Source organism: Triturus cristatus, chromosome 5_2, assembly GCF_964204655.1.
Source record: "Triturus cristatus chromosome 5_2, aTriCri1.1, whole genome shotgun sequence".
Lineage (NCBI taxonomy): Eukaryota > Metazoa > Chordata > Amphibia > Caudata > Salamandridae > Triturus > Triturus cristatus.
This window is the reverse complement of record NC_140588.1, coordinates 683,672,700-683,689,752: the sequence shown is the minus strand read 5'-3', so window position 1 is coordinate 683,689,752 and position 17,053 is coordinate 683,672,700.

The following is a 17,053-nucleotide window of genomic DNA, read 5'->3' as shown; positions in this document are numbered from 1 at the left end:
ATTCCTGTCTGTCCTAAAACTCTGAACTTTGAAACAGAACGAATGAAAGCCCTGTGCGAAGTAGAAGTACGTGGTATTATGGGGATAGATCCGAACTAAACAAGCTGGCGAGATATGTTAAAAGGGAGGACTGTGGAAATTTAGTTCGTAACTGAACATTATCTGCGCCATCTTGTCTCTCTCCAGCGCCGCACGCAGAAACACACGACGGCCATTTTAGGCACCATGGCCCCTCTCCCCGCTCATTGCCGATCGCCAGCGCGTCCCTCTGGTGCTGCGAACATCCCCCCGCGCGCTGACCGCCCCCGCTCTCTCATACATGGGCCATAAACCCTCTCCTTCTGCGCGACCCTGCCATGGAACCACATCCCGCGCCTGACCAACACCTCCTTTCATCCCATACATGGTCATACATCCTTTTTGATAACCCCCTTCCTCTGCGCCCGATTGTCCGGACCGATCTCAGGCCATCACCTAGCCCTGCGGATGCAGTTTATTGCCCCTACTGTAAGGGAAAACACCTCACATCAAAGGGATTACAGTAGATCAAGGCCCCCACCCCCTGAGACCCGACCAGTCGCACACACCCCCGGGAATTGGCGGAATGTCCAGCTGTGTGATAGCCATCTCCTACTGTGGGTAGGGTGGGGACTTCTACTGTAGATATGTGTGGGAACGAGCTTGAAGTGGGGACTCCGAGGATGTTCTTTCATGTATCAAAGCAATCTCAAGAATGTGCCATGTACCATAAACCGTGTAATAAAGCAATAAACTTGTGTATAAGAGGCCAGGCCTCAGAGATGCGGTTAGAGCACCTCGAGACGATACCTTGCTGTCCGATCTGACGTGTTCTGCTCCGACAGAATAAAACTTTGTTTCCTGCCTTCCAGTCTCCATCGCCTGCCTCTTTTGTTGGTTAATCATCGAATGGTATAAGAGGCGATTACCGCCAGGCAATACTTGAAAGGTTATCGACTGAAACCGCCGCTACTATTTAACATAAGAAATAAGGATTGCGAAGAAAATAAATGTGTGAGAAAGTCGTCCTTTCTGCCCTGATCACCCCCATTTTTTGACTGATGCTGGTGTCTGCTGACTCTGAGTGTGCCCTAGGCCCTGCTACCCAGGGCCATGGGCAGTAGTCTGTTGAAAATGTATAAGGTTATTGCAATCAGTATGACAATCTACCTGTAAGCCACTAGATATGGTAGGGCATGTGGGTTTAGAGGCCCAGTAGATTTATATTTTTACTGCTATGGAAATTGCAATAAAGGAGACTATTGGCCAATAAATGACACGTTTTCCTCGCACTGTCTTGGTGTTCTCCAACAGTGTGTTTCTCAGCAAACTGAAACTGTTGCATCCGGTTTTATATGTAGGTCCCACATACTTACAATGAACACAAAGGAGCTCCTCACAGCCACCTTATTGCCCAATGCTAAAGAATATTTCTTTCAAACCTTTGAAACAAAATATATATTTTCTGGAGTTGTGACTTAGCCACGGCTCCACAAACCAAATGCCCAAATTCAATGCACAATAACATATTTAAAATGTAGACCTATTAGTTTTATAATCTACCTATTACAAACACTTTGTGAGCAATTTTGCCAGTGTATTACTGTGTTAATAAGTGGATGCACAAGTCTGAGTAGCTCTATAGAAAAATATATATCAGTTTCTGAATGAATATGTGAGTGGTGCTAAGAATCTGTGAGTGGATATATAAGTGGTGCTTTATCTGAGTGAGAATGTGACTAGGCACATGAGTGTCTCAGTGGGTCTGTGAGTGAGTGTGTGGGTCTCTGAGTGGGTCTCAGAGTATGTGAGTGACTGTCTGAGTGCTTCTATGAGTGGGTGGATAAGACAAAGAGTGGGTCTGTGAGTGAGTCGGTGAGTCTCTGAGTGGGTCTATGAGTGGATGTATGAGTCTATCAGTGGGTTTGTGAGTGGATATATAAGTCTCTAAGTGGGTTTGTGAGTGGATACATAAGTGTCTGAGTGGGTCTCGGTAAGGGTGCATGGGTCTGTGAGTTGGTCTATGAGTAATTTTATGTGTCTGAGTGGGCTGTGAGTGAGTGTTTGTACGAGTCTCTGAGTGAATCTGTAGGTGGCTGCATCAGTCTCTGAGTGCATTTGTGAATAAATATGTTAGTGTCTCAGTGAGTCTGTGAGTGCATGTATGTGTCTTGGAGTAGGTCCTTCAGTGGGTAAGTGACCGTCTGAGTGCTTCTGTGAGTGGGTGGATGATTCCCTGAATGGGCCTGTGAGTGAGTGCATGAATCTCTAAGTAGGTCTGTGAGTGGATGTATGAATCTCTCAGTGGGTTTATAAATGGATGTGTAAGTCTCAGAGTAGGTCTGTGAGTGGAAATGTATTTGTCTGTGTCGGTCTTTCACTGGGTGCTTGTGTCTGTGACCGAGTCTGTGGCTGGGTGTAACAGCGTATGAGTGTCTGTTAGTGGCTTTGTCACTGTCTTGGAGGGTCTGTGTGTGGGTTCATTAGTATCTGAGTAGGACTGTGAGTGGGTACATGAGTCTCTTAGTTGGTCTATGAGCAGGTCTATTTGATGGAATGGTTCTGTGAGTGAGTGTGTAAGTCTCTGAGTGGGTCTCTAAGTGGCTGCATGTGTCTTGGAGTGCATCTGTCAGCGAATATGTTAGTGTCTCAGTGAGTCTGCGAGTGCATGTATGTTTCTCTGAGTGGGTCCTTTAGTGGGTAAGTGACTGACTGAGTGCTTCTTAGTGGGTGGATGAGTCTCTGAGTGGCCCAGTGAGTGGATGAATGAGTCTTGCAATAAGTTTGTGCGTGGATGTAGAAGTGTCTGAGTGGGTCTGTGAGTTTGTGTGAGTCTCTGAGTGGGTCTGTGAGTGGCTGCATGAGTCTCTAAGTGCACCTATGAGAGAATACTTGAGTGTCTCAGTGGGTCTGTGAGTGGGTAGATATGTCTGTTAGTAGGTCTGTGAGTGGGTGAGTGCCTGTCTGCCTGTGAGTCTCTGAGTGGATCTGTGAATGGTTCATGAGTGTCTGAATGGGTGTGTGAGTGTCTAAGTGGGCATGTGAGTGAGTGTGAGTGTCTAAATGGGTCTTCAGTAGGTGTGTGGCTATCTGAGTGGGTTAATGAGTGAGTGCATGAGTCTCTGAGTGGGTCTGTGACTGGGTCCATGAGTATCTGAGTGGATGCATGAGTGTCTGAGTGGGTCTGTGCATGGGTGCATGAGTCTGTGAGTGGGTCTCTGAGTGGGTGAGTGGCTGTCTCAGTGATTCTCTGAGTGGGTGTGTGAGTCTCTCAGCGGGTCTCCACATGGGTGCATGCATCTGTGAGTGGATCTGTGACTGGATGTGTGACTGTCTGTGTGAGTCTGTGAGTGCACGACTTAGACCAGAAAGTGTTGGTAGCAATCTTGGGGCTCGGCATCAGTTGAGTCCCGGAAAAAAACATTAAAAAAAAGAAAAGAAAGGAGGATAGGGATTCCCTGACCCCTTAGCTCTGGTTGTGGGGGTCCCAGAGTTAAAAAACACATGTTTTTAAAAATTGTCACTGAAATTCACAGAGGATCTGAGAATCCGGCAAAAATAAAAGCATGGTTTCCCTCACTTGTTTTGGAAAAAGCTCTGGGTTGGCTAGGCCCGGGGCATGTGCACATATAAATCAAATAAAAGGAGAGGGCAAATTGGGCCCTCTTCTAGGACATTTTTATGCCCAGCCACCACCACCTCCCCCGGGCTTATGATTGTATTTTGGGGAGGCCAGGGATGACTACAAAGAAATTGTGAGGGCCTCATGGACCCCCGTCTTCCCGAGGATCACCACCTTCCCGGGGCCAAATTGTTCATAATGGGGGCCTTGTGGACCCCCCGGAACCTGGGGACCACAACCTCCCTGGGGTCAAATTAACAATTTTAAACTGGGAGTGTGCTGCGAGCCATATACTGTGCCAGGGACCAACAACACCCCAGGGGCTGGCACATGACCTACAAAAGAAGGGGGCTTGGCAGCCCCCCTCCTGGAGCCATACATGACCCTGGAGACCGCCACCCTCTTGGCAGGAGCTTTGACAGATCCCGCCAAGTCAGACTAAACATGAACTTCACTCTCAGCAAGCAGGAGATCTTAAACCACTCCTACATGCTGAGAGCGGGGTTTATGTCTGTTTCCCTGCCTGCTGTCAAGTGAGCAGGGAAACTGATGAAAGAATTGTTCTCACAGACAGGGAGCTGCATGCTAATAGCTCTTTGACTGTGAGAACAATGCTGACTCTCGCAGGAGGCATAGATCCAGCAGGGACCGTGGCTGCCTTGGGGGTCCTTCCGCAGTCCCCAAATGAGGTTACTGGGTACTCTGGGTGGGCCCAGGGCACCCACAAACAAAAGGCTGGGCACCAGGGCATTGGGATCCCCAGGGACAAAATTGGCCCAAGGTGGTGGAGCGCACTGTCTCCCTCCCCCATTTTTTTTTGTCTTGCCCTGGGGGATGGTATTCTCTGGGGCCAAAATAGGCCCAGAGTGTAGGGGCGCACTGCCCTCTCCTCTATTAAAAATAAATGAATTAAAAGGATGCAGAAATTAAGAAATGTATTTAACATTTCTTCAAAAATAGTAAAGGCTGTGATGAAAAAGTAAGTGTGATTCCTGCACCACAAATCTTTTGTTGGTGCCATTTAAAAAACACAACAAAAAAACTCATCACATTGTTCCCACTGTCAAGGAAAGAAAAAGTTTGCCACATTTTTACTATGTTCTCTGTTCCCTCCAAAGGAAACCATAATTCCTGGACACCTTTAAAATTCACAGCATGGGAAAAACATACTCAAGCTTTGCCTAAAAATCTTTAGTGGAAATAACGCTATGGAGGTCTAAGCCAAAATGTTCCAAATGTGAAAAAAATTCTTAACATTGAGGGTGCACGGTGTAAAGTTCATGCTCATAATGAGGTAATTGCATATCACGTTGGTGAGTACTGGGCAAAATGGATAGAGAAGTAACTAGTAATGTCTTTTAAGCAGGTTTGTGTGTCACCACCACTTTTCTCTTTTCTCCGCCTTCATGACTCATGTTAAATTCTAAGAAAAATCAGAGCTTCTCCCCCACAAGTCAATTCAAGGTAATTACTTTCTTATTATATATGGATGATCAATAATTTGATATAATTTTAGATCTCACTCCAATGTGTCTACAGATGTAGGTAAATGGATTCCAAACAAAATACATTAGGCATTAATATTAAGAAAACAAAGGTGATATACATAGGTGAAAATGAAAGGACTATTTCTTGAGTAATGGACAATGTAAAGTTGCAAAAAGCTTCATCTTGCAAATATTCAGCTATTATTTTTTGGTAAGCTGTATTGCTCAAAAGCTGTGAAGTAATGCACCTGCTGCCATCTCAAAGCATCACAACAAGAGGACTTTGCTTTTCCTAAAAGATGAAGGAGTGATTTCCCCGATCAGCAACAGGTAGATAGGTGCTGTAAGACACTACTTGCAACATCCACCACAAGGACAACACTAGCTGACCAGCTTCACCTGGATTCTACTTGGATTGACCAGATGCATTCTGGGGTTTGGAGTCCCAGACCCCAGAGGTATATCAGAGTTTCTGAGCCCTTGTCTGGTGCTGTGGACCCATTCTGACCTTTCAGGAACCTTTCAGAAGAAGATCTACAAATTTGGGAACTTTTTGCCAACTTTTGTGAAAAAGCTCCATTAGAAGCCTGGCAATGATTATTATAAAATGGCAATGATTGTAATGCAGAGTCTGAGAAATTGTTATCACAGATATGGGGTTATTTCAGTTGAACTTATGGTTAAAGCTTGTATGACTAAGGAGATTCCTATTTTTATATATGGGCTGTATTTGTTGGGATTTTTTTTATTTAAGTTTTAACATACTTAAACATAATCTACTTGGAAGGTGTGTAACATTTCTAATGCCATTGCATTAGAGGCCTTAGTGTTCGAGATGGCGTCCATGAAATGTGTATTGACACTCGGACATACATTGTGTAACTTGACTAACAAAATAAACATGAAAGGGGCATATTCACAAGAAACTATCGCCGAGTCAACAGCACTTTATCACAGCCAAAGAATCGATAAATCCATCGCCCCATTCACAAGCCGGTGTTAACAGCCCACAGCACCAGCTTACCCGAGATAGCAGCGGCAAAAATCATCGCCACAGAGGCCCCCCGCAACTATCATTAATGAGATACAGAGTGGGCGTTCCCGTGCCAAAAGCCGCGATAACATCACACCTCAACATTCTCAACGACCAGACAGAACTGCGATAAAAACACAAAACAGGCGATAAGGCACCAGGAAATCTACACCTGCTCTGACCTGGTATGAAGTAGTACAGCAGCCTGCACCACAAAAGGGAGACCAGCCCAGGGCCACATCGGAAGGGCAACAGATGCCATGGAGCCACCCATCATGTGGCCCGGACACCCAAAAGGGCCACAACACCCACCAACACCACCCCAGGACCACAACCCACACCCAGAACACCCCCCGCACCACCACAGACGCAGCACAGACAAAGACAGCGGACCCCCAGGAAGCGTACCAGCCGCACAGACCCAACCTCTGACAATGTTACTGTCCACCACAGGCTGGAAGGGAGAACCACCCCAAGCATCCTGACCATCATCGCCCCAACAGGCCTATGGCACCAACAAAGCGGACAACCAACAGCCCACCCCACACCAACCTGCTGGCGGAGTCAGAGGAGTCTCACTGCCAGCCACATCCAAGTCCCTCACACCTGTCCTGGACATCACCATCACCCTGGTACCCCAGTCCCCATACTTCCAACACAATGCGCAGGTCATGCTGGAGACCAAACAAGGATCATACACCATAGCAGGATGAACGCACATGTTGGGGGCAATCCACAGCACACATGTCCCACCTATGCCCCCTGGTTACACAGCACACACTCACCGCAACAGGAAGCACACATCCCACCCCAATTTGCAGGCAACAACAGAACACCGTGGAACCTCCAACAATGACACCTTCAACTACACAGATAGTGTGAATGATTCCTCCATCCTCCGACAGTCCATCAGCAACCAGCGTTCCCAGGATGGCACCAAGGGAAATGCACAGCCCCTTGGCAAGTTCCAAATGAACACCCCACTCACCTCAACTCCACAACCATGCACACGTCACAAAATCATAACCATTATGCACAACAACATGCCCACCCACCAGACACAACAGAACAACTCACAATGGTTACCTGGCCAAGCCGTGACCATGACCTGTCAATGGCATGGCACCTCAACCACACAACCGGTGAATGTGGGGAGAGGTGGCAGACAGGCATGTGTGAAGGATGCAGTAGTACCATGATTGGGAAAGTACACAATTCCAAGAGTGGCATAGATGAGCTGGATAGACCGAAGTATGCAGCACACACCCATATCCATGGCGACATACACCTCTGATGTATGGAGTGTAGTGAACAGTGGACGCAACCATGTCACTACAGTCAGTGGGGGACCTCGCAGAAATCTTGCCTGTTACACCCCCCTAAGCGTGACCGGAGTGGGATGGCCCGGCGTACGCCACGCCAGTGTAGGGATGTGAATAAGTAGCATGTAGCCCTGGGTGTGGTCCTCTTCCAGAAAGCCCAATGTCTCTGCCAGGGCGGCACCTCTCACCCTGCCACGAGGCCTACGCCGTCCTCTAGTGGCGTGTGTCAAGGAGGTCTCACCAAGTTCTGGCACAAGCTCCAGGCTCGAGTCCCGCAACCTTGGCAGCCTCCTCAGACCATCACGGTCTCCACGACACGGGCCCGCTTTAGTCCTTTTTCGTTGACGTACTATGCTGCTGCCTCAGGCCTACTCCTCAGCCCAGTAGGTCCCATGTGTGAAACTGTGTCCTGAGTCATGAATGGCAGTGACCAAAAATCCAGGCCACCGGCAACAGTACCAGACTCCCTTCGATCAGTGAGGCATAATTCCATATGGTCTTCTTGCGACACATGGTGCCACTAACCCTGTTCAATGGCAGCCGGCGACACGTGGTGCCATTAACCCTGTTCAATGCCAGCTGCCGACACGTGGTGCCACTAACCCTGTTTAACGCCAGCCGTCGACACGTGGTGCCACTAACCCTGTTCAACACCAGCCGGCGATACGTGGATGAAGGACCAGGACTACCCTGTGGACCAGCAGGTCCCCCATCCAACACCTAGGCACAAATCATGAATGGCAGAGTCCGAACCAGTGGTCGCACGGAGAGGAGTAAGAGGAAGATGCGGCACAGTCTGGACGAAACCCAGGTCACATACACGAAGGTGTCCCAACACGTGGTGCCACTGAACCTGAGCTACGTAGGCCGGTAGGGCCATCCAACCTATGCCGGCAACACTCGGTGAATGGGCCGTGCTGACCGCTGCCTCAGGCCTACATCACGGTCAGGTAGGTCACACATCTGGAACTGAGTCTTGATTACAGCATGGCAGTGAGCACCATTTAAGGCATAGGACAAGTGACTATACTCACTTTGATGTGGTGCCAACAAGTCTGTGCATAGCATCACAACCACACGTGTCTGTGGCCCTACGTGGACTACTGCCCTCGGCATACGCTGCGCACGAGTGGGTCACAGATTTGGAACTGAACATCGGTTATTCAAAAGGCAGAATACATGTCATCGCACTCACGGAGAGGCGTAAGAGGATGACGCGTTGCAGTCCGGATGGAACAAAATCATCGTTAAGGAGGTGATCGACCACTACCGACAACTGCCCTTGAGTCACCAACTCTGTGCCTCGCCAGCCATCAACACATGGCTGTGGGCCACTGCTGACTGCTGCCTCCGCCCTACACTGCGGTCCAGTAGGTCACAGACTCTTCATTTTGCAATAGCTGAGTTCATATCAGCGTACCGGCATCTTCGCAGACAGCATGCCCTCTCAACCCCAGTGTCACTAAATCTGTTCCCTGACAATCATGGACACTCACTGGTCGAACTTTGGTGGCGTCTGAGTCTATGGACTAGGGGGCAAGTTTCATCCTCTTGTAGCTGATACCTAATTGGTGGTGGCAACGAGGCTGTCGTATTCCACTCATCCATTTGCTGCTTCTGGATAAAATCAAACCTTTCGGTGTCATGCCCTGGAGGACACCTTCCACTGTCCCCCAATACCCTCCGCAACATACACCTCAGACATTGATGGTGACCCGCTCAGGTCGCATGGCTCATCTGACTGCACTGCAAGCCACCGTCCCATGGCTGGGTGCCTGTGCCGGCCGTTGTGCATCCGGGGCCACTAACTCTGTGCTGGTCAGGTCCGGGACCACTTCTTCTGAGATATTGGATGGCCCCTGAAGTGTTGGCCTGGGGGTCATCAATGCCATTTCTCTCTGGCCCTGTGCTGTACACAGTCTCCGGGCCCAACAGCATCCCACCAGGGCTCACACACCAAATCGAGTCATGACCGGCTCGGACGCGGCATCACCGCAGGAGGCACACGCCACCACCGCAAGGACCACCTCCAACAGCCATCTGCCACAGTCGACACGGTGGTCCTGACAGACTTACGGAGTTGCTCAGACCTGTCGTGGATGCCATCATCGACCTGATACCCTGCTCAGCACTCCAGGTGCCAGTGACTCAGTGCACCGCAAGCCATTGTCCATTACTGATTGAGTTTTGAGTTGTGGAGAGGTGGGGGCCCTGAGACATTGATGGGGAAGATGATGCAGGTATGACACACCCCACTGCATCTGCATCAGGTGTCTGTTGGAGGGACACAATCCAAGACTTTTTCTTCACATTGGCGTGCTCATTTCTAGTGTCCATCCTCAGTGCACTGCAACTCACGGACACTTCTGTTTGCATGTTGGCTGTCCTCTGGACTTTCTTCGGCTCCCACCATGTTGCTCAGCAGTTGACACTTTATGCATGTGTTTTCTGTTTCTGTTGCACTGGTGTCTAATGTTCAAGTGGTTGCTAGCACCAGACATTCCATGCGGAATGGCTTACACTCACCCCACACACCTCCAGCACAGGCATCACTGTACATGTGGTCCTGCCAATAAAGGAGCCAGGCGCATGTGCCCAAAGCCAGTTCAAAATGATATCTGTGTGTGTCCCCGTGGTCTTGTTGTATGCATGAGGGTTCTGGGCCCGACACCGTTACATTTTGCTGTGCACATCGGATGCAGGCGTGTCACCGCAGACAGCAGGTTGGAGCTTGGACATGTAGCTTTGTCGTCACCCACTCAATTCGTAAGGGGAGTGGCCAGGGCAGTCGTACACAGAGCCAACCTTGGTGTGTGACTGCAATTTGAGCGCCCCTGCCCGTGGTTCTGTACTGTGAATGTGCAACTGCATGAGTCTCTATCGCATTGTGGGTCTCCTTAGAGGGGTGATGGTGGCCCCCGAAGGGTGATGGACACCTGCGTATGTGTCCTGGTTCGCATTTCATGGGCTTGGCCCTCACCCACACCTATTGGGCTACCTCCTTTTGGCGTGCAGGAACATGGCATTGGGGTGCGTTGTGTGGGTGGGTGAAGTGTTGTGAGCCAGCTGTGCTTACGGGTGCTTCCTGCTGTGTGGTCTTTTGCAGGCTGGGTGTTCTCCTCCGAGTAGCTTGGCTGTCTGGGTCCTTGTGGGGGGTTGCATGGGATATCCATGTGCTGTTGTAGGGTGTCGGTGTCAACGGTGTGGTGGTCCTCTCCGGCATCACTGATGTGTTGTATTCTGTGCTCTGCTGAAGGTGTTGTGTGCCTCTCTGCGATGTGAAGGGGAGGTGCGTATTGACTTTGCGATGACATATATGTTGGCGCATTGTGCTGGTTTGCATGCAGACAGTATGATAATGTACATTGTGACTGTTTGGGGGTGCTGGATTCTTCTGCTATACAGTGTACATGTTGCTGGTAGTGTTCTGTCACCTCTGTGACGCTGGTCTTGTTTTCCTGCGGTCTGCACCCCGTCTTCCTCTTCCTCTTCTCCTTGGCCTTCCCCGACCCCTTTGTTCCTTGCTGGTAGTCTGTGGGGGTTGTGGGGTTCGAGTTGGCCCCAGCACTGTGTCAGGGTGCATCCATGTTGCTACGCGCTTTGGATTGTTTTTGGTGTATTTTTTCTGTGGTTTTTATGGTGCATTGTTCTGCCAGACGTGTGGGATTTGCAGGCCTGTGGCTGGTTTTCGCTACTTTTTGTACCGCTGTTGGCCTCATCGTATGATTTTGGCATTCGCGTATCACATTTATGCGGCGTGGCATTGATTTTCAAGTGGAGATTTGGCAGGTTATCTGTGACTATCGCATGCTACCGCCTTGTTGTGAATTCCACGTTGACACAATGTTATTTTCCCGCGATGGGCTGCGATATTGAAAGTTGCGTTACGCTTCTCTTGCGGTAGTTATCACACGTTCTTGTGAATATCCCCCTAAATGTGTCACAGGTGTATACTCCACAGGCCTAAATTTATGTGGATTTTATTTTGCGAGTAACAAGAAGTATAACCTTTGTATTTTATGATAAAACTATGAATTCTCTTTTAGTTTTCAAGAAAGAGCTCACTGGGAAACACCAAACTTTTGGAAAGCAGATTTGCTTGAGATGTCATGTGAACTTTCATTCAATGTTAATAACCTGTCCATTGTGGAAAAACAGTATTTGGCATACTTTCATAAATTATTGAAGGTAGAACACGGTGTAGCTCATTATGTATTGAAAGTAATAACCCTTCTTTGCCTAGGGGTTTTGCCTAGGTTTGAGAGCCACATGAAGCGCGCTTCACAATGTTTTTGTAAGTGTTGTCATTGATGATGGACACATTTGCTTGTCATGTCCTACACTGACAGGGGAGAGAAAAGATATTTGAAACCTTTGTTAAATCATTTCAGAATATCTAAGAAAATCATGTTTTTGTACGCCTTAAGTAATTCAAGGCAGTCAATGCAGTTGCTTATTTTTATGAGATGGAATGAATCGAAATGTTGTGAATAATGAAGGTTTGATGAATAGGACATTGTATCCGGTAAACCTGTTGCTACATGTTTTGAGAAAATGTTTATATGAACTTTAATACAACAAACAAACAAGAAATATAAATTATTACAAAAAAAACAATCTGCGACGTCTATTAGCACACACATCAACACACATTACACAGTATGGAGATATTTAGCAGCATAAAACTCATTTTCAATCAACACGAATTATTGCAGAATTAATCACGTTATAAATCTTTAATGACCGTACATTCAGGGCCGGACTGGGAACCAAAACCGGCCCTGGCAAAGTGCTTGGGCGCCCCCGTCCCCACCCCCGCGGGGGGTTGCGGGTGCCGCCGAACTCTTTGCCTGGGCCGGTTTTCGGCCGATTTTGTTACAGGGCCGATTTTGCAGCTATCGGCCCTGTAACAAAATCGGCCCCCAGGGGCCCAAAACCGGCCCCCACCCGTGCGGCGCACCGGGGAATTGCCGGGGAATTGCCCGGTGCCCGCTACGGCCAGTGTACATTATACCAAATAACCGTGCACAACACGAGGGGTGCAAATCTCAGAACTGTAAGAAAAGATAGCCCAGGGTGTCAGTATCATGTCTTATTACTAATTTAGAAAGTGCTATTCAAAAACTGCTAACATACCATAACACAACTGCTTGAATTATTTCAAACTTCAGTGTGTACATTCCGTGAATAACGGGCTCTATAGCGTTTTTGTTTGCCGTTGATGCAATGGTCGCACTCTGCTACATACAAGAGGCTCCTTATTCACAGCTTCCTGAAACAAAAGAATTGATACAATACTTGCCTAGCACTGTACTAAGAAAAATGATTTGCTTCATTATAAATGATGCAGGACCTAGACATCCAAGGCTACAAGAGCCAATCTTCAAGGTGAAGGAGATTCTAACAAAGAGCTCTCGCTAGAATGACGTAGTAATTATATATTGAAAAGGTGCAATTGAAATCTTTGTATTATTGCATCCCTCATTTCTGACATACTCACTCTTTGTAATTGCTACTTTCTTCCATTTCCATAGCTACTCAGACTCTAATGCTGGAAGACTCAATAGCAAAAAGCAAACATTGATTATGTGCCTCGAACACATTTTTCAAGGACTTCTTGCTTTGTCTGTTAAGGTAATATTATTATTAGTAAATATTGTTCCTAGATGAATTTTTATATATGTGCTTTACCTAATATAGTAAATGTCCTTTCATTATATCTTTGCACATTTATAATACAATCGACTTTTTGCATTAAACATACTCTGTCAAATGATATTGCCATTCTTTCACTATTACAATTAAATGTAAATAGGTTTTGAATCATAGTACCAGACAATTTGTCAATATATGTTTTAAGACACATGTAAAATATGTTGAAAAACATATCAATTAGGACAATGAGCCAGATGTACGAAATTCTTATTTTGCAATTCGTAAATAGAGATTCTGCAGGAATCCCTATTTAGAAATGCAAAGTGGTATGTAAACAAAATTACATTCCTAATAGCGATTCCTGCATAGTAAGAATTGCTGTTAGAAAATCACAAATAGGAAATGCTATTGAATTCCCACCTATGGACCGCATTTCCTAAACTGTGATTTCCTTATTGGAAATTGCATTTAGGAAATCCAAACCCAAAGGTGTTAAAGCCCCTCTGGAGGCACCCAGAAATTTGTAGTGCACATGTGAATGCACGTATGCCCTAGGGGCATATGTGTGCAGTGCGAGCAGCGGCTCGGTTGCGGCATCAGCAGACGTCATCGGTGAGACCAGGGTCATGATGCGGCGTTGCGGCTGTGCCCTCTGCGGTGCCTTCAGGACACGGAGTCGGCAGCGGAGTCGAGCTTGAAGTCTCTGCTGTTCCTCAGACTTCTTGAATAGGGGGCAAGCTCTACCTCAAGCCCTTGGAGAAACTCACAAAAGTAGATTGGAGAAAGATCAGTACAGTCCTTTCACTGCCCAAGACAGAAGCAGCCACTGCAGGCCAACACAGGAAAGCACACAGCAAAGTGGTAGTTCCTCCTCACAACTTCTGCAGCTCTTCTTCTTGGCAGTCTTCTTGATCCAAAAGAGTTCTGAAATCTTGGGGTCTGGGCCCCAATATTTATACTAGCAAATCCTTTGTCCTCTGCAGGCAGAGGGTCCTGTACCTAGTTCAAACCAAATCTGGGTGCATTCTGCCAGTGTGCACCTTCTTCCTTTGTCAGTGTGGGCCAGGATACTCAGACGTACCACAGGAGGTGGAGCCAGCATTGTGGAAGGCAGGCACAGCCCTATTAAGACCCAGGTGCTACTCCTCCAACCCATCTGCATGCAGATAGGTCTATTCAGCCCTGTTCTGACTCACCCTGTCTCCTGGAGTCTCCCCATCCCCTGTCACTCAGAAACCAGACAGATAATACACAAGCTAGCAGAGGCAGGTAAGAAAATACCTACTTTCTAAAAGTGGTATTCTCAAACACAGAATGTTAAAACCATCGTCACTAAAAGATGTATTTTATCATTCTGAGTTCAGGTATACTAAACTCGAATTTCTACCATGTTCCCTGGGTCAGTTAGGATTATATGATGTTATAATCAAACTGCCCATTCTGGCCTATGGGGAACTGGCAGCCTTGCAATAGTGAAAAACAAAGTAGGCTGTAATTCACTATCAGGAAATGCCACATACACCAGGGCATGTCCTACCTTTCACATACAATGCACCCTGCCCACAGGGGTACCTTGGGCCTACCTTAGGGGTGATTAACATGTTTAAAAAGGCAAGGTTTAGGGACTAGCAATTGTGTGCACTTGCCAATTCGACATGACAGCCCCAGGCTGCACACAGGCTCTGCAATGGCAGGCCAGAGTTACACTTTACTGGCTCTTTGTGTGGGTGGCACAATCCAGTGCTGCAGCCCACCAACGGCATTTGATTTATGGGCCCTGGCACTCTCAGTGCACTTTACTAGGGACTGACATATAAATCAAATAGGCCAACCATGGAAACACCAATCCATAGCACATTTTACCACAGGAGCACTTGCACTTTACCACTGATCAGCAGTGAGAAAAGTGCGCAGAATCATTACACCAGCAAAAGCCAAAATCGGGAGGTCAGAAAGCAAAAACTCAGGGGAAACACGCCAAAAGATGCCAAGTTTAACACATGTCCCCTCCAGCTGAAAGTAGGGAGAACTACCCACCCTCCTGGGAGTTCTCTTTACTAAGGCAGAAGAACCTGGACAGACCATCTGCGTTGGCGTGTTCTGTGCCAGGACGGTGTTCCACCGTAAAGTCCATTAACTGTAAGGAGATGGACCACCTCAGCTGTTTTGGATTCTCACCCCTCATTTGCATCAACCATCTGAGGGTCCTGTGGTCTGTCTGAACCCGGAAGTGAGTCCCAAACAGGTATGGTCTCAGCTTCTTCAGTGCCCAGACCACAGCAAAAGACTTCCCTTTCTATGGCACTCCACCTCTGTTCCCTGGGGAGTAGTCTCCTGCTAAAGAAGACTACAGGCTGGTCTAGGCCCTCTTCGTTCAGTTGTGATAGCACCTCTCCCACACCATGCTCTGAAGCGTCAGTCTGCACGACTAATTCCTAGGAGAAGTCGGGTGCCTTGAGCACGGGCGCCATGCACAAGGCTGCCTTCAGGGCATCACAAGCTTTCTGGCAGGACTCAGTCCAGATCACCTTCTTGGGCTGCTTCCTAGAAGTCAGCTCTGTTAAGATGGCAACAATGGTGCCGTAGCCCTTAGCAAACCTCTTATAGTGCCCGATGAACCTAACAAGGCCCTCACCTCTGTCTGGGTCTTGGGGGGCTCACAAGCCAGAATGATGTCAATCTTGGGTTGTTGGGGCACCACCTGGCCGCTTTCTACCTGGTGTCCCAAGTACACCACAGAACCCTGCCCGATCTGGCACTTACTGGCCTTGATTGTGAGGCCTGCCCCTTGCAGAGCCTTCAACACTTTACCGAGGTGCTGTAAGTGTTCTTCTCAGCTAGAACTGAACACAGCAATGTCATCCAGTTAGGCGGCACTGAAATCCTGCAGTCCAGCTAACACCTGGTAGACAACCTCTGAAAGGTGGCAGGGGCATTCTTCAACCCAAAGGGCATCACCCGGAATTGGAAATGTCCTTCTGGGGTTGAGAATGCCGACCTCTCATTGGCCCCATCAGTTAAGGCAATCTGCCAGTACCCAGACGTTAAATCAAACGTGCTGAGGAACCGGGCAGCTCCCAACAGATCAATGAGCTCATCAGCTCTGGGGATAGGGTGCGCGTCAGTCCTGGTGACGGCATTGAGCCCACGGTAGTACACACAAAACCGTAGTTCTGGAGTGGCACCGGGTGCAGAAGCCTTTGGGACCAAGACCACTGGGCTGGCCCAAGGACTGTTGAAGGGCTCAATTACCCCTAACACCAACATCTTAGAGACCTCCTCCTTGATGCTGGCCCTGACCCAGTCAGTCAACCTGTACATTGTGTGCTTCACAGGAGGGCTGTCATCAGTGTTCATGTCATGGGTACACCAGTGAGTAATACCGGGGGTCAGAAAGAATAGTGGGGCGAACTGTCCCTACAACTCGTAAATGTCCCCCTGCTGCTCTGGGGTCAGTGTAGGGGAGAGGACCACACCTTCCACTGACCCATTGTGCTCCTTGGTAGACAGGAGGTCAGGGAGAGGTTCACTCTCCTCTTCCACCGCATCATCTGTCGCCGAGAGCATGCTCACTTCGGACCTCTCGAAGTAGGGCTTGAGGCGGTTCACGTGGAGGACCCTCTAAGGGTTCCTTGGAGTCTGCAAATCCACCAGATAGGTGACATCACTTTTGCGCTCCATCTCCTCAAATGGTCCATTCCACTTGTCCTGCAAGGCACAAGGTTCCACTGGGGCCATGACCCACACTTTTTGCCCAGGCAAAAAAACGATGGATTTAGGCCCAGATCTCTGTACTGGGGTGAATGTATGACATTGTTCCGCATTCTGTCCATCAACTGTTGTTTTTGTATTTGTCACCCCGAGTGGGAAGGGTATGCCCAGACGTGGGTCCCGTGTTCTCCATGCCACTGGAATC